This window comes from Chenopodium quinoa, unplaced genomic scaffold (assembly GCF_001683475.1).
Source record: "Chenopodium quinoa cultivar QQ74 unplaced genomic scaffold, ASM168347v1, whole genome shotgun sequence".
Lineage (NCBI taxonomy): Eukaryota > Viridiplantae > Streptophyta > Magnoliopsida > Caryophyllales > Amaranthaceae > Chenopodium > Chenopodium quinoa.
In genome coordinates this window covers 203766-223062 of record NW_018744298.1, presented here as the reverse complement: position 1 = coordinate 223062, position 19297 = coordinate 203766, and the positions used below count along the sequence as shown (strand labels likewise).

At 38.2% G+C, this 19297-nt stretch overlaps 1 pseudogene; it reads left to right on the top strand.

Annotated features, from left to right (window-relative positions):
- The first annotated feature begins 3140 nt into the window (after positions 1–3140).
- LOC110695422 overlaps positions 3141–19297 on the top strand; it is a 136816-nt pseudogene continuing 120659 nt past the window's right edge.

The following is a 19297-nucleotide window of genomic DNA, read 5'->3' as shown; positions in this document are numbered from 1 at the left end:
TTTAGGCGGAACCTTTCATGGGAGCCGGCTTCTCAAATGAGACCTGGTCCTTTATCTCCATGAGGATGGAGTAACAATCCTTGTTAAACTCGTACTTAGGGGAGTATGGCTTCCCTTCTTTCTTTTTCTTCTGGGGTGACTGTTCAGAAGTCTCAGCCACCCAGACTTGTTTTCTTTTTTGTTCTTCTCTTTTAGCCGGCTGTTGAGGCCGACCCTCTTTTCTTTCGGACTTCTTTGAGTCCGATTACTTTCTGACGTTACAGAGGTCGGTCGCCTGAATATAGGCGTCTGCCTCCATTAATGCCTCTTGTAGGGTAGCAACCCTTTTTCTGACGAGGTCAAACTTAAAAGCCGACCTGTCCTTTAGACCTTTGAAAAAGTCAGTGAAGGCTACCTCATCAGGGAGGCCTTGAATCTGAATCCTCATCAGATTAAAGCGCCTGATATAGGAGCGTAGCCCCTCCTTCTCCCCCTGCTGTATAGTACCTAGGTCAAGACTAGTTTTCTTAGCAGGGATGTTCATAGAGAAGTTGGACGTAAATAAATATGCTAACGTCCTAAAGTTATTTATACACCCGGCCGGCAAGTTGCCGAACTATTGTTGGGCGACTCCCCTTAATGTTGCTGGGAAGCACTTGCACCAAGTGGCGTCCTCCAACCCTTGTAAATACATGAGGTTGGTGTAGGCCATAAGGTGGTCTTCTGGATTGGTAGTACCGTCATAGGCGCCTACCAATACATTTTTAACTTTAGCCGGCTGGGCGGCCTCGGTTATTTCTTTGGAGAATGCCGTAGGCTGTTCCCCAAGTCTTTGCAGCTGAAGCTGCCAGTCCAGTGGCTGGAGTCCGGGTGCCGCCTGTCCTCCAAAGGGAGTAGGCTGCACGAAAAATTGTCCATAGCGCCCGTACTGCTGTTGTGGCATGTAGGGGGACGCTTGGAACGTTTGAGGAGTAGACTGAACAGACATGCCGCCTGTCTGACCTCCTTGGCTTAAATTAGAATACCTCATGGGGGTATTCTGAAAGCTATCATTGAAGTTCGACGTGGAGGCCGACCTGATAGCTTGTCCGGTCTGTAATCAGGTCCCTTATCTCCCCCTTGAAACTTGTCATGAGAGACATGAGTTCGTTTCTCGTAATGGGAGTGGAACCCTCGTCTGCTTGGTGATGACCAGCCGGTTGGCCGGCTGTTTCACTGGGCTCGGCCTGGTTGGCGTTCTGTTCCCTCCTTTCGGTGGGACGGACACGTCGTGACCGGAGAGACCCGTCGGGGGCCGTATGAGTGGCGACCTCATAGTCGTCATCCGTTTCTTGGTCTGAAAAGACCTGGACTTCGACCATGGGCCGTTTCTCACATAGAATTGGTACAGGTTCTTGCGATGCCATCTTAAAAGTACTCTCCCCACAGACGGCGCCCAAATGTTTCGGGGTTTTCTAAAGTGTCCTGCGGGAGAGTTACAATTTCAAGACTGGCCTCTAGGTGCCTGTACCTGCAAAATCATGGAGACCCCTGTTGGTAGGAGCTCCGCCTCCGACGATCAAGTTAGAACGCGTTTTAGGAGTTAAATACGGAAAGTAAAGCCTCTCTCGGATTCCGAGAAAGGATCTGCAATGTAAGATTGCTCTGTTTTGTGTGTCAGGTGACTGACTTGTTATCTGTTTGAAGAGTTAATGTGTTTGGCTGATTTTTGAATGATGTTTCTTCAGGGGAAACCTCACCTTTTATAGTGTGAGAGTCAGCATCTTATTAGGTTTCCTAATAAGATAGACTTCATAGTCTAAAATATGATACACTTTGAAGTCTAAACGGGATAGACTATGACAGCCGGAAAGATAGACTCTTTTTACTGGATATCTGTCTTGGACACGTGTCATGCCCCTATTGGTTCTAACGGAACCTCTCGTAGGCTGACACGTGGCAGACTATGATTTGCCCACGTATTTGACACGTGGCGCTTACTGATTGGTCCACGGGAAGACACGTGGCAGAGCCTGATTGGTCCACGTGGAGACATGTGGCAGCACCTGATTGGTCCACGTGGAGACACTTGGAAGCGCCTTATTTGTCCACGTGGAGGGATTAGAAATCCCCCACACAGGTTGGTAAATTCTTTATTCCATGTGATTTTGTTGTTATGGAAATGGAAGAAGATGCCCATGTCCCTATAATTCTTGGTAGACCATTCTTAGCTACTGCAGGTGCAATAATAGATATGAAGAATGGTAAGATAACATTTGAAGTGGGGGACGAGAAGATGGAATACTCTTTGACGAACGCCATGGGAACTCCTTCCATGGGGGAAACTATCTGTCAAGTAGATGTCCTTGACGAACTTCAACAAGAGCAGCTCCCTTTGATCAAAACAGAGGACAACCTTGAGATGGTGTTGATAGGGAGTGTACTACGCCTCCCGAGGTAGAGTTGAAACCCCTCCCCTCTAATCTTAAGTATGCATATCTTGGTCCAAATAATACAGACCCTGTTATTGTCAATGCTGAACTCAATAACAATGAATTGGAGCAATTGCTAAATGTTTTGAAAAAGTACAAAAAGGTTATTGGATACACCATTGATGATATTAAGGGTATTAACCCTTCTTTTTGCATGCATAAGATCATTCTTGAGGATGATCATACCTCTTCTCGAGAACCTCAAAGAAGACTTAATCCAACTATGATGGAAGTAGCCAAGAAAGAGGTCCTAAAATTACTTGTTGCAGGAATAATCTACCCTATCTCAGATAGTAAGTGGGTTAGTCCTGTTCAAGTAGTACCAACGAAAGGGGGTATGATCGTTGTCAAGAATGACAAGGGAGAACCTGTTGCCACAAGAACTGTTACGGGATGGCGAATGTGCATTGATTACAGGAAATTAAATAAGGCCACCCGTAAAGATCATTTCCCTTTGCCATTTATCGATCAAATGCTTGAACGTTTGGCTAAGCATTCCTTTTTCTGTTACTTGGATGGATATTCCGGTTTCTTCAAAATCCCCATCCGTCCTTGTGATCAGGAAAAGACTACATTCACATGTCCATATGGCACCTTTGCATACGGCAGAATGCCATTTGCATTGTGCAATGCTCCACCACGTTCCAACGTTGCATGATGGCTATTTTCTCAAGTCTCATAGAAAATTCTATGGAAGTTTTTATGGATGATTTCTCTGTTTATGGTACATCTTTTGATATATGTTTTGAAAATCTAACAAAGGTGCTCCATAGATGTCAGGATGTCAATCTGATTTTAAACTGGGAAAAGTGCCATTTCATGGTACAACAGGGAATTGTTCTAGGACATGTGGTTTCCAACAAAGGGATCGAGGTGGATAAAGCCAAAGTAGAGGTAATAGAGAAACTTCCCCCTCCCAATTCTGTGAAAGGAGTTCGAAGCTTCCTTGGCCATGCAGGTTATTATCGCAGGTTTATCAAGGATTTCTCTAAAATTGCTCGACCCCTAACTGAACTGTTAGCTAAGGACACCCAATTTGATTTTAATGATGCTTCTCTTGAAGCTTTCAACAGGTTGAAGGAAGCTTTAATCTCTGCTCCCGTGATGCAACCCCCAAATTGGGCCTTACCTTTCGAAATCATGTGCGATGCTAGTTATTATGCAATAGTGGCCGTCTTGGGGCAGCGTAAGGATAAGAAATTGCATGCTATTTACTACTCTAGAAAAACTCTTAACCCTGCTCAAATGAATTATGCAACCACTGAGAAAGAGATGCTAGCTGTTATTTATGCAATTGATAAGTTTCATTCTTATTTAGTTGGGTCAAAAGTAATTATCCACACAGATCATGCGGCATTGAAATATCTGATGAGCAAAAGCAATGCAAAGCCGCAGTTGATTAGGTGGATCCTCCATTTGCAGGACTATGATATTGAGATCAGAGATACAAAAGGAACAGAGAATGTCGTAGCAGATCATCTTTCTCGCCTCCTCCTCGATGAAGAGGATGGGGAAAACCTTCCTTTTGATGACTATTTTCCTGCTGAGCGTTTGTTAGCTCTATTATAGGTTGAATCTCCTTGGTATGCTGATTTAGCTAATTATCTGTCCACAGGTACCATGCCTCACGGCTACTCATATCAACAAAGGAAGAAATTCCTTTATGAGGCACGCCGACACTTTTGGGAAGACCCTTTCTTGTACAAGCTATGTGCCGATGCAGTAATCAGACGGTGCAATCCCGAAAATGAGGTAAGCAATATAATTTCACATTGCCATGACTTACCTTGTGGTGGACATGTAGGTCCTTCAAAAACAAATGCCAAGATTCTTCAATGCGGCTTTTACTGGCCTACCATGTTTAACGATGTATATTCCTATGTCAAAGCCTGTGACCGCTGTCAACGAACAGGAAATATTTCCAAGAGGAACGAGATGCCACTCAACAACATACTCGAGGTCGAGTTGTTCGATGGGTTGGTAAATAAGGATCGGTTTTTTAGCAAGGTACGGAATGTTAGACTTCATGGGTCATTTCCCTTCCTCCAAAGGGAACCGATACATCTTAGTAGCCGTTGACTATGTGTCAAAATGGGTCGAGGCTATTGCTACACCAAGCAACAATGCCCGGGTGGTAAGTAAATTCTTCAAGAAAAATATTTTTAATAGATTTGGTATTCCACGTGTGTTGATTAGTGACAGGGGAACACACTTCATGGAAAACCGATTCGAAGCAATGTTGAAGAAATATGGAGTGCAGCACAAGCTAGGAATTGGCTACCATCCCCAAACTAGTGGCCAAGTAGAAGTATCAAATTGAGAGATAAAATCCATCTTGGAGAAAACAGTTGCAAGAACGAGAAAGGATTGGTCCGACAAAATGGATGATGCACTTTGGGCCTACCGAACAGCTTTCAAAACTCCAATAGGTACAACCCCATACAGGCTTGTGTACGGGAAGGCTTGTCACTTGCCCGTTGAGCTAGAACACCGAGCATTTTGGGCCATTAAAAGCCTAAACTTTGATGCTACGGCTGCGGGAGAGAAGAGGCTATTGCAGTTGAATGAGCTAGATGAGCTCCGCCTCGAAGCCTATGAGAGTTCAAAGCTTTACAAAGAGAAAACAAAGAGGTGGCACGACAAAGGCCTCATTAGAAGAGAATTCAAAGAAGGAGATCAAGTCCTTCTATTCAACTCAAGGTTGAAGCTATTTCTAGGGAAACTTAGGTCAAGGTGGTCGGGTCCTTTCATAGTTTACAAGGCATATCCCTACGGCACCATTGAATTATGGAACAACACCGGAGGCACCTTCAAAGTCAATGGACAAAGGGTGAAGCATTATCGAATAGGGGACCCTATTGAACAGAAACTAGACATCACTCTCTCTTCTCTGCCGAATAATCAATGCGGATGAATACGGTCAAGCTAACGACCTTTTAAACAAGCGCTTGCGGGAGGCAACCCGAATTTCTTAACCCCTTAGTATTTTATACTTTCGTTTCCTTTTTAGTATTTTTATAGTTGTGTTTTGTTGTTTTATAGAGAGTACCAAGCTAATACGAAGTGGGATGCCAAGAGAGCAGTCAAAAAGATCGAGAATGCGCAAATTTTCCCTTTGCCCAGTCAGACTGGGCAAAATCCGCCCGACCATGCGCGAGAATCAGACTGCCCAGAAAGACCGTCTACGTCAAAGTTCTTCTCCGCCTGGTCAGATCGGGCAATGCATGCCCAATCGGGCGCGACAAGCATGATCGACGACTTGGGAGAACAGAGCTTAGCTCTTCTTCGCCCGGTCTGACCGGGCAAAGTCCGCCCGATCGGGCGCGAGTGCAGCAGAACAGAAAAGAAAAAAATGCAGGAAGAAGAATTTCTTCGCCCGGTCAGACCGGGCGACGTCCGCCCGATCGGGCGCTACGATTTCCTGCGTCTTATACAAAGATTTTTCGGGCTTCTTCTTCTTCATTCCCAAATTTCCCAAACTCCCTACTCTTTCTCTCTCTAAAAAAACCCCCAATTCCCAAACCCTAACTTCAATTCCCACTCAAATCCTTCAAGATTCATCAATCAAAACTCCTCAAATTCTTCACTAACCCCTTTTTGCTCAAAATTCCTGCAAATTTTGCCCCTCTCACTTCCTCCATTGTTACTCTTTTTGCTCACCTTCAAGAAAACCCAAAAACTTCAACTCTTACATAATTTTCGGGTATTGAAGATGTCTCAAAGAAAGAGGACTAGGAGCACACCTCAACAACAACCGCAAATGGATTTGGAAAGTGTGACCGGATACCCCCATGTTTTCTTCGTTCCGGAATTCGCGAACCAAAAGCAACGGTTCATTGAGCTATCACGACGGAAGGTGATCCCTACCCGTTTTTTTACCGTTCTTTGCTTTCTAAACTAGGGATTGATTCGGAATGTAGGAATTTATTTGCGAAATTAGGAATGTCTCAACTTTTCAATATGAATTATCAAACTTACGAAGACTTAACTCTTGAATTTTTAAGTAGTTTTGACATTAAAAAGAGTAGAAATGGTTTGGTGAAGAATGTTGTGTATAGATTGCTTAATACATCTCATAGAATTTCCCTAGAAGGCTTTTCTAGGAAATTTGGACTACCTTGCACCGGTTTAACTGTACAACCTAGTAACTTCATATCTGGGGAACTTTGGTTTGCTATGACAGGCGAGAATATTGAGTCTTTCCAACACGCACTCTCACACAAAATCCACCAACCAGTCCTTAGGCTATGGACTAGACTCACTGGGTGGACTATTTCTGGTAGAATCGAGCCTAACAATGTTAGGTCGGACGATATATCGATCTTAGGTAGTTACCTAAGACGTGGGGATGAGGATGAGGACTTTAAAATGAACATTGCACACTTGTTTGCCCTTCACCTCAAAAAGCAAGGTACCACATTCACAACTATTAAATCAAATGGTGAGCGCTCTAATATCTTCATAGTCCTAGGAGGCCTAGTGACCCACCTTGCCCTTCGGGAAGGCTTCGATGAAGCCAACCGATGCCCGGTGCCTGGCCCTATTACCATAGACCAGCATTATCTCACCACTGCGGGTTGGTTGTCTGTAGACTTTAGATTTATTTGGATTATAGGGAGAAACAACAGGCTTGCTGTGCCTTTACCCTCCCCTGAACTAACTAAAATTATGCCTCACCAACCCTCCTACCTTCTACAGCCCCCTAGTAGCTCACCTACTCTTGTCCCAGCCGCCCCTACTAGGACCTACTTTAGGAGAGAGTCTGCTGGACCCTCTACCTCTTCCCCTGCTCCACATCCTGCTAGCGATCACGAGGCCATTATGGCCGGTATTAGGGAGCTTAGGGTAGGCCAACAGGACCTTTCCTCCCGTGTCCAGACCATAGAGTCTAGCCTTTAGGAGCTTAGGACAGGCCAGCAGGATTTTCGCCTGTCCATGTACCCTGTTTATGACTACTTTTGCAGGCAAGGGAATATCCCGAGGGATGGTCCCCATCCTTCTTGGTATCCTTCTTGGTCCATGAAAATGGTTTGAGAAAGAAGGATTCATGAAAAAAAATGAAGGTTAATGAATGATGGAAAAAAGAGAGAAAATTTAAAGAAAAATTTAGAAAATGCAGAAAATTGAAAGCATGAACTCTCTTTGAAAAAGAAAAAAAAAAAGAAAGAACAAATTTGAGAAGTAGAAGTGTGTTTCAAGTTGTGTTTGGGTTTATGTTCTCACGGTTGATGAAAGATAGATTGTGGATGTTGTTTAACTATGTTCGATAGCTTCCCGGTTAGACTTTTGACTACCTACGTTCCCCAAATTTATATCCTACCCACTTTTACCCGGCCTACGTTACAAGCTTGAAAAAGACCTTCCGATCTTCGTACATAGTATTGTGTATATGTGAATTGAGTCTGTTGTCAAAATGCTGGAAAATTTATCGCATTTCGAGTCGACATTTGACTAGGTTGAGCGTTAATATGACCCTTTAAACACGCGAGTGTGGTGAGATGGGGGGTTCTTGATTATTGGTGGGGATGGAGAGAGATCGAGCTCATCTTAAGCTTGCCACATAAGATTGTGCGGAGTGACCACCAAGTGAGACATTCTAGTCATTGATTCTTGAGTTATGCATGGTTTATTTGGTTTAACAACTTTTAGGTTGATAGACGGTTCAAATGATTTGATTGGTTAGATAGGATGCAAGTTTGCTTGATTTCGATTTTGAGTCTGTTGTTTTAAAATTGCATCATGGGGTGAAGTAGTTTACCTAGTTATTTGTTGTTATTGATTTCCTTTCTTGAGAAGTTAGCTTGGGGGAATTTGATATACATGATTTATGCTATGGTTTTCCCCGGTTTTGTTAAGTGTTTTTACTCGGTTTTGAGCTCTACGGAGCCGTTTCTTGCTAACAATCTCTTCTTTAGTGTTTTCGATTGTTTTAGTAAGCCTTTTGAGGAATATGGAGCGTTTCTAGGCATTCGGACGTGTTTTAAAGAGTCTCGGAAGAGTTAATGGCTAAGGATTGCAGATTATGAGCAGTACCCGACCGGGCATGGCTTGCCCGGTCAAACCGGGCAGTGAAGAAGTTCACAGAAGGAAGCCTGCTTGATCTATGCTATGCGCTGCCCGATCAGGCAGGGTTCGCCCGGTCAGACCGGGCGATGAAGAAATCAAGTTTATGAAGATGCAGTTCTGGAAATTAAATGTGTTATGCGCGCCTGACCAGGCGAGGTTCGCCCGGGAAGACCGGGCGAAGAAGGAAATGCTCTGTACTTTTCTCAGCCTTCGTCCGCCCGATCAGGCGAGGTCTGCCCGGTCAGACCGGGCAAAGCTCAAGAACGCGTTATTTTCGTATTTTCCGTAATTCTATCTTATGGGGGTATAAATACCCCTTGTGATTAACATTAGTGCAGTCAGTCTTAGTTTTAATTTATTTTCCTTTAGACCTAGAATTCTCTCAAAAACCCTAGATTTATTATCAAGCAATTTCAATCTTTAATTCTTCTTAGTTTAATTGTTCTTCAAGATCATCAATTGAAGTATTTGGTATTTTCTTATTTTCAATCTCTTTTATTTATTTTAAAGTTCTTTAATTATGTGTTCTCTATTAGATCTTGTTTGTGATTTAATTATGATGTGCGAGTAGTTTCTTAATCCGGGATCTTGCTAAGCCCGATTATGATTGATGTGTAATTAGGATCTTTAAATTCCCCAATAATAATCCCAATTGATATGGTTAATTGACTGTATTTATGCCAATGCTAGATTAGGGATAATTGGTGTTGTTATTATTCCATTGTTATTGGATCAACGGAAGTTGGGTGATAACGGGATTAGGTTATTTCAATTAAAGGTTTGACGATCATCACGGAAGTAGGTGATTGGATAATTAGGAATCTAGGCGTGGTGTTAAATGTCCCTTATTCGCATGACCACCACGGAAGTAGGTTTGATTGTTAATTTGGGAAGCCACTGATAACTGGATAGAGACCTTTGGTATTATCTAGGGATTGTTTTTCTTCTTATCAATTGATTTATATATTGGGGGTAGATTTGTTAGTTATCAATCATAATCGTGGTGACGCTTGATCTTGGATGTCTTAGTCTATTGATTTATATCCTTGTTCGTTTAGTTGCGTTAATTTAGCATCATTAGTGTTAATTCATATCTATTATTGATTGGTTACTTCTTGGTAATTACTTGAGTCTGATTAATTGTGTGAGCCATAGTCTCTTGGGATTCGACCCTTACTTACCCTGCTACATAGTTAGGAGGAATAGTTAGGTTATCTTTGTCAGGTACGCGATAAGCCTATCATGTGTCTTTGGGCATCAATTGCAGCTTCATATCTCAAGTAAAACTCAACAAGTGACACTTGAGGATTGATAAAGGAGAAGAAAAAGTTGTTTTCACTTTCAGATCTTGATGTTGTACGTATTATACCTCCAAGGAACACATCTCTGAAATACGCCGAAATCCACTTGTCCCTTATCTTGTACATATCACTTAACCACTCATGTACTTCTAAGTTGTATTCAACCATCACCTTGTTCCACCTTTCTTCAAACTCAGCTGGTTCAATTTCAAGATGCCAAACACAAACACATAAGTTTTTTTAGAAAACCAGTTTCTTCTTGCATGATTGATTTATCCACCTTATCTGGTAACTTTTTCATTATGTGCCCCATACATAACCAATGTTCAATCTTCTTAAACACACTTGCAACAACAATTTTCATTACTGGATCTTGATTCGTGATCATACAATTAGGTTCATTCCCCCCCCCCCCCCATTGCCTTGAGAAATGATCTGAACAACCACTCAAATGACACAATATCTTCCTTTGCTATGAAAACAACATCAAAAGTAATGCAGCTCTTATGATGGTGAACCCCTATAAATGGAGTAAACACCATGTTGTACCTGTTTACACATATAGATTAAATTTTAAATGACCAAATAATTCAATGCTCATTTGACAAATGATCAAATAATTTACTACTCATTTGTCAAATGAGCAAATAACTCAATGCTCATTTGTGAAATAAGTAAACCATTCTTTGCTCTTTTTTTCAAATAAGCAAATAATTTAATGCTCATTTTGTCAAATGAGCAAATAACCCATTGCTCATTTGTGAAATAAGCAAACAATTCTTTGCTCATTTGTCAAATGAGCAATTAATTCAGTGCTCATTTGTCAAATGAACATGCAATTCAATACCCAATCAAAGAATACTAGACTTAAGGCGATATTCACTTTTCACATTGAAATAAGCAAACAATTATATAAAGTTATTAAGTTAAGCCATTGTTATAACATATAAGTGAATTGTGATTATTATGTATTACCTGTTGGTTTGGTATGTGGTATCAAAGGATACCATATCACCAAATACATCATTACTCTTTTTACAAAGGGGGTTTGCCCACAATGGTCTACAAAGGCAATAATCTTCATCCATCTCAAAATCAAAGAAAAAAGCGCTCCACATTAGCTTTTTGTTGGTAAAGTTATCCACAAATATTTGAGCATCACTTCCTTGAATGTATGCTTTTAAATCTTTTGAAATTTTTTGAAATCTTGCTTAGATGCACCAATGTTATCATATCCTCCAACAATTTCCTTCATCATTCGGAAAGTTATAACGGGACCAATATTCACATATTTAAAGAACAAAACAGATTGTCAAATGAACAAATAATTCAAAGCTCAACAATTTAATGCTCCTTTTTAAAATGAGCAAACAATTTAATGGTCATTTTTCAAATGAACAAACAATACAATGCTCAATTTTCAAATGAGCAAATAATTATTTGCTCATTTGTCAAATGAGCAGACAACTTTAATTAGTTATATAGATTATTCATGAAACATTATAGACTTTAAAAGTGTTACCTTAGAATTATTCACAATTATTTTTTTGTGTAATATGTTCATTTTCCTTCCCTCTTTTTGGAAGAGATTGCAACGAGGTGTATAAAGTGCATGTGTATGTCCCTCATGAAATTGTGACACTATGAATTTGTTATCATCACAATGCTTTATGACAATATGCGCCTTACACCCAACACGGGTAACAAGTCTCTTCCTTTTGATTGAAGCTTTTTCTTCATTGCTTTCTCCTTCCTTGTTATTTAAAGCTTTTCCAACAGTAGACTTTCTTTTCTCTTTATATTCTTCCTTATTGCATAAGATATATTATGATTTCAATTCTTTGCTTCTTCTTTGTCTTTTAGTTGTAGACTTTCTTGTGTTCAATCCAGCAGCCAATGCGTAACTTTTATAAAATTCAAGGCCCTCTCAAGATTATTAAACTTCATCCCAATAGCTGGTTTCAACTCAATGGGGCATATTGGAAGCCATTCTTTTGTTCCTCCAGAAGTGAGCAAAGGTGCTACTTTAGGAGAAACTACTGTTGTAGGAGTAGTTGGCACATTTGTGATGGTACACGAATAACTGTCAAGTTGTTCGTTGTTGCTCATCATTTCTGACATTAAATATAATAGAAATAACAAGTCATTAACAATTCCACAAAATAGTAACAAGTGAATATGTACCCCCTTAAACATACTTACACACACACGCACACAAAATAATTTCATTATGTAAAATTAGAACTGAAATCAGTTTCAGAAATCAGAAGTGCAAGCAGAAAAATGTGGGGGCAAGGGGGATAGGTTTGTATAGGGAAGTGGAAGAAGGGAGTAAGGTTGGTGTTCATGAAACAGACCAAGAAGAAGGTGGTAGAGCTTGTGTGCAGGCAAGCAAACCAAGGAAATCAGAAGTGCATTAAGAAAGATGAGGGGCAAGGGGTATAGGTTTGTATAGGGAAGTGGAAGAAGGGAGTGTGGTTGGTTTTCAGGAAACTGACCAAGAAGAAGGGGGTGGGGCTTGTGTGGAGGCAAGCAAACCAAGGAAATCAATGTTTATTTGTGAAATAAGTAAGCAATTCTTTGATAAATGCTCAAATAATTCAATGATCTGTGCATCAGATTATTATTAGTTCCATAGTTTCAGGAAGCTCACTAAAAATCTCACTAAAAATCTTGAAATCTTGTCAAAATAACGCAATACAACGCAGCAACATCAAGCATAAAGCATATCTATAGAACCAAATTTACATCGAATGATCAATTTTATATAAACAGTCAATTATAGACCAGGCAGATGCAGGAGAAATTGATTTTAGATAATGTTGTATCTGCAATCAATCATGAATGCTCCTTAACTGAAATCACTTTCTACTGTGATCTGTCAGTAGCCAAAATCTGCAGCAAGCTGAGTCCCCAAAGGACTGCCTTCACTTCACTAATGCAAGGCTCCTAGCAGTCTTTCACCTTCCACAAAGCAGCTACATAATCCTTCCCATCACTTCCTCCGCCCCTGTCCCTGCCCCTGCACCCTACCACCACCACTATCACCACCACAACCTGTCTCACTCTCACTCCCCTACCGCCGCCCCTGTCCCTTGTACCCTACCACCACCACCATCACCGACTTATTTTGCTCATTTGCTCATTTTTATATTTACTCATTTTATTTTGGATTAGCTCATTTTATTTATGTTTTCTCATTATATTTTTTCTATATTATTACACATATTTAGGTTTTCTCATTTCCAATTTATTTGCTCATTTTAAATTTGATTGCAAATTTTCAATCTTTGTCAAATTGATCAAACCTAAATTATTGATTCAATTCAAAAAACTTCAAAGAAGTAAATTCAATCAAATTAATTATTGATGCAATTAAACATGCAATTCAATGAGAACAAAACAAACCTCAAAAATCGAAAATTATCATGCAATCAACATGCAATTCAATAACCTGGCAATTGATGCAATTAAACATGCAATTTAATGAAAACAGAACAAACCTCAAAAATCAAAATTATCATGCAATTAACATGTAATTCAATAACCTGGCAATTGATGCAATAAAACATGTTATTCAATGAGAACAACACAAACCTCAAAAATCAAAAATTATCATGCAATTAACATGCAATTCAATAACCTGGCGAATTTGATTTCGTAGCAGCGATTGCCATTGCAATTACTAATATCGAGCAAGGCGAGCGAGGTCGGTTTGAACTTGCTTATGATTACTTGGAGGATCTAATTTGAAGCAATGAGAAACAGCGTTACTAAGAGTCTCAATAATTGCAATAAAGGGCAGTAAAATAGTGCAGAGAGAATAATTGAGATAGTTGAATGAAGATGAATTTATTAATTAGACGCCATTTATGAAGCTTCGTGGTGGAGAGAGAAGTCAGTTAACTGGGTGGAGAGAGATGACAATTAGGCGTTAGGAGTTTTATGTGATTAATCACAGGCGTTGGATTGAATACAATTTGATGCTAAGATTTATTCTCACATATAGGATGAATTCTCATAGAAAAGGTGGTTCTCACTGGATCCCGACCCTATATATATGTGTATACACATATATCTATATATATATATGTATATACACATATATATATCTACACATATATCTATATATATATATATATATATATATATATATATATATATATATATATATGTATATATATATATATATATATATATATATATAAAGATAATAGGATCATATGAGACCACCCCCCTTATGTGAGAACCCTATTATATGTGAGGACATATTACAACCGTTGGATCAATTACATCCAATGGCTACAATTTATCCCAATCAAATGTAATTTCAAATACAATATTCCAGCGTTTTCTCTCTCCTCCTTCATTTGACGCGCCATTTTTCTCTCTCCTCCTTCAATTTCTCTGCTCCCTTCTTATTCCTCTCTTCCTTTGCTTTGATTCTTCATCAATTCTGCTTCTAACTTCATTGATTCTTTGTCAAGGTAATTTTCGTGGATTTTAGTTTGATTTTAGTTTGATTTTCGTTGATTAAAGTTTGATTTTCGTTGATGAAAGTTTGATTTTCGTTGATTTAAGTTTGATTATTTAAGGTTTTTGTCATTTTTTTCGCGATTTTTGGCAATTTTTGGTTCAATTTCCCGTCGTTTTTTTTCCTGGCAATTTCTATTTGAGTACTTATTAGTTGATTTTAGTTTTAATTTTGCTTCATTTGTGAATTTAGGGTTCTTTATAGTGTAATTCGAACTTTTATTTATAATTTTTGAGGTTATGAATGGTTATAGAGATTGATTTTGTCAATTTTGGTACTTGCATTTCACTAATTTTTGCTTAAATTTTGATGCACACTAAGTGTTTGACAGTATAATATTGCCCAATGAATCCTATTATTTTATCAATTTCAAATGTAGTACATATTTAATTGATGATCTTCTTATTTAATATTCCCCAAGATTGTTTAAAGTCTCGGCTTGACATTTTCAGCATCAATTTCTATGGTTGTATTGATTGTGGGTTGTCTTACATGTGTCTTTAAGTTTTGTTTCCTATTGATGCATGTTGTCCTCATGGTGTCTTTGAACACTGGCTGGTTTGGGTGTTTAAGGTTTTTTACTCTATTTTTCTTGCTATATGATATTTGACCTTTAATCTCTGGTTCAATATAAGATCAAATGGATATCAGTTATTAAATAGACAAAGGTATCCTGTTAGTGAACTGCCTTGCAGCAGCTTAAGCTAACTTGCAGTATAATTTCAATTCCCATTTTCAAATCTGAATTAATAGAATGTTCTTTAATTGTCGAGATAAAAAAACTTGTGCCTAATACCTCTTTGTCTAGTCACACATATAGTCATGTATGTCAACATGTCTTTATTTTATGACACTCAATGGGCGCTTCAACATCTTCAATTAAAGAAGCTAAGAGTGATGTCCTCAAAGCATTGTCTCAAATCATAGATCTAGACTTTGGAACCGACATTGTTTCTTGTGGCTTTGTGAAGGATCTACAAATTGATGAAACTTCAAAAGAGGTCATCTAAGTAATATTGTGCTCTTGTATCTTTGTAATTTATCATTATTCTCTGAGCTCTGAACCTCTGGTTTCAGGTATCATTTCGCTTGGAGCTTACAACCCCAGCCTGTCTAGTTAAGGACATGGTAAATTAATTTCAAGTTACAAATTTGATTGTTGTTGATGTATGTTTGTGTCATATTTTTTCCTTGGATAATTTTTGTAGATGTTTGATATGCCATGTAGAACTATCATAATTTATTGCCTTAATTCTATACAGTATACACTGACCTCTGACTGACTTTATATCGCCTATTTCCTTGTAAGTGTATTTGGTCTTCAAACATTATGCATTAATATGGGGTATATATAATTGTTGTGTTTTTGCAGTTTGAGCAGAAAGCAAATGAGGTGGTGGCAACACTTCCCTAGGTTAGAAAAGTGAATGTCACGATGTCTGTCCAACCTGCTAAACCAGTTTTTTGGGAAGATCTTCCAAAGGTCTTGCAGACAATTTCAAACATTGCGGCTGAACCACTCAGGAAAAACAACAAGCGAACATGGACTCTGAAGTTCCTATACCTTCTGAACAGCAAAATTATCTGTTTTGTTGTAAGTAAAATTTGGTTAGTTGTTAGGAATGAATGTAAGAATATTGATATTAGGAAACACATTTTATATTGCTTAAATGTGCAAATAATTTTTTGCTCATTTATCAAATGAGCAAACAATTATTTGCTCATTTAAATGAGCATTAAATAATTTTTTGTTCATTTGTCAAATGAGCAAATAATTTTTTGCTCATTTATCAAATGAGCAAAAATGTGCAAATAATTTTTGCTCATTTATCAAATGAGCACAAAAATTCAATGCTATTTTGTCAAATGAGCAAACTATTTAATGCTCATTTGTCAAATGAACAAATGATTCTTGCTCATATTGTCAAATTAATGCTCATTTGTGTGTGTGTTTGTATGTTTTAAATACGTTAGCATACTAGCTCAAGGTTAGAGCATTGTGCAAATGCACAAAAGATGTGGGTTTAAATCCGACGTAGGTTAATTTATGTAATCTAGAGACACAAGTTTGTAGTGTGAGCAAAGAAATGAGTAAACTACACTCAATTGGTCTAGAAACTCAGAAGCCTAAAAGGGGTATATTTAGGGATATTAGAGAAAAATAATGGGTGGTTTTGAGAATTTGAGGAAGATTTTAAATTGATATGCCATGTTTAAACATTACAACTTCAGTTGCATATCCCCTGTTACAAGATTGGTGTTCTTACTCATATTCCTCCAAGATTATATAATTAGCGTCCCACATGATTTATTAGTTCTTCTTGCGTATCGCGTGTTGATGAATATTGATCATCAATTCATTATAGATTAAAAGATGGTGATATTTGATATTTTTGTAAAGAATATGTGCACAAGAAGAATATAGAGGCGTTACGCTTATATATAAATAGTCTTTCAAATTTCAGTACATCATGGTTTCATACACTAACTTAGAACAAGAAATAAGTGAAGATGTCAACCAGTAGCAATTGCACAATCCATCAGAACCCGGCGAAATCAATGAAATAGGCATGATAGCAAAGGATCAAGTTATTCCTACATCAGCAACAAGGATCTCAGCAAAAGGAAAGGAAAAGTTACAATCCTAAAACCCGACTACAGCCAATCCAATTCTCACCCATGATCGTACCTTTGTGTACAAGAGATGATCAAAATGGGCTTGCTGCAAGATTTGAGGCTCATGTAAAGGAATTAGTAGATAATGTGAAAAGTACTTCACTTGAAACTCAGAGCTCAGTATTTTAGCCAAGGACTTGGATAACCAAATCATAATAGCGAGTTGTGGAGCTATCGACCCTTTGGTTAATCTCCTTCGTAGTTCAAACATGAATACTTAAGAAAACGCGGTCACTGCTGTTCTGAAATTGTCTATCAGTAACAAAAATAAGGTTAACATTATTAAAGTTGAGTCAATTGAGCCTCTGATCCGTGTCCTTCAGACGGGGACTCCTAAGGCCCGAAAAAATGGTGTTGCAACTCTGTATAGTTTATCTGTATTTGAAGAGAATAATATTAGGATAGGGAATTCAGGAGATATTGATGCATTGGTGGAGTTGTTAGGGAATGGAACACCCCGTGGTAGGAAGGATGCGGCCACTGCTTGGTTCTACTTGTCTACACATACTGATAATCGGCACCTTTAATTATGCCACCTTTAGTTATCTTGTCCATGTCCGGAACCACAAGAGCCAAAAAAAAGGTATGGTACGGTACAACTTTTGTTTCAGTTATTACTCTTTCCATCCCAAAATGAACTTCCCACTTTTCATTTTAGGGTGTTTAAAAAAAAAAAACTTCCCAACAATGATCATTTGACCAAATAACTCAAATGGCCCCTATTAAATTTAAATGGGAAGTGTAGGAGATCTAATGTTTGATCATCATTTATCGAGTGTTTTTTTCTTACCCTTTTTGATGTATTGCAGGCTAATAGGGTTCTTCAGCATTTGAGAAGCCTATAAGTAGTTTATAATGCCAGGGCAGGCAGATTGTATACCTGAAATACTGCAAATGTCGTCTGTGATAACTTCTATTTATGAATTAGTTGAGGGATACATACATATTAATTTAGTTCTTCTGAGTGGTTTAATCTTCTATAGATATATATAAAAAGTATAGAACAAAGCATAGTTGAGTAGAAAAGGAGAGATTATCAAGTTTTTTTTGAAGGTTTTTTTATATAGTTATTTATAAATGCAGCTATGTAGGATTCGAACCTACATCATCATTTATGTAAAGTGGAGACACAAGTTTGTATGAGAGTTTAATTGTAACAAATTTTTTATAGTTATAAATCATTTCAAACCAGTTTTTTGGTCATATAATTGAGTACGAATTTGATTTTTTTTAATTAATATTGTTTATAGAGATAACCTATGTAGGAATTGAACCTACACCCCCTATGCATTTGCATATTGCTCTACCAATTGAGCTAATAGGTTTTATCATATGTTTTAAATCATTTTCTATGTTATAAATTTTTGATCAGTTCATTTGATAAATCAACAAAGAATTGTTTGCTCATTGATAAAATGAACAAAGAATTGTTGCTCATTTAATAAATGAGCAAGATTTTTTTGCTCATTTGACAAATGAGCAAGAATCATTTGCTCATTTGACAAAATGAGCAAAGAATAATTTTCTCATTTGACAAAGTAAGCAAAGAATAATTTGCTCATTTGAAAAAGAGCAAATAATTACTTGCTCATTTGAAAAAGAGCAAATAATTACTTGCTCATTTGACATCATACACAAGCCAAATAAGACAAATATTATGCATCAACTCTTATGAGAAAATCTTGTAATACTTGTGGGCTAAATAATAAGACAAATATTATGCACCAATTTATTCCTTGCTTTTGCTTATTTGTACTGACAACCAAGAATTAGTTTGATCATTTGACCAAACCTCTTATCTTACACCACAACTCCACCATCACCTTACACCACAAATCACACCCATAACTCCACCAAAGCTCTTATCTTACACCACAACTCCATCTCACCTTACCCAATCACACGCACAACAACATCAATATCACCACAGCAGGCCACACATCCTAATATCTGCACCACCAACCATGCCCTGCTACCAGCAATTTTGCAGCCGTCGTTCCTAGCCAACACTAAGCTGCTGCTACAGTCCTCACAACCACACCACACATTGCAACACACCAATTGCTCGTCTGATAAATAAGCAAAGAATTATGCACTCATTTGATAATTGAGAAAAGAATTGTTTTCTCATTTTGTATATGGACAATAAATTTTTGCTCATTTGACAAAATGAACAAAGAATTGTTGCTCATTTATCAAATGAGCTAAGAATTGTTTGCTCGTTTGATAAATGAACAAAGAATTATTTGCTCGTTTGATAAATGAAAAAA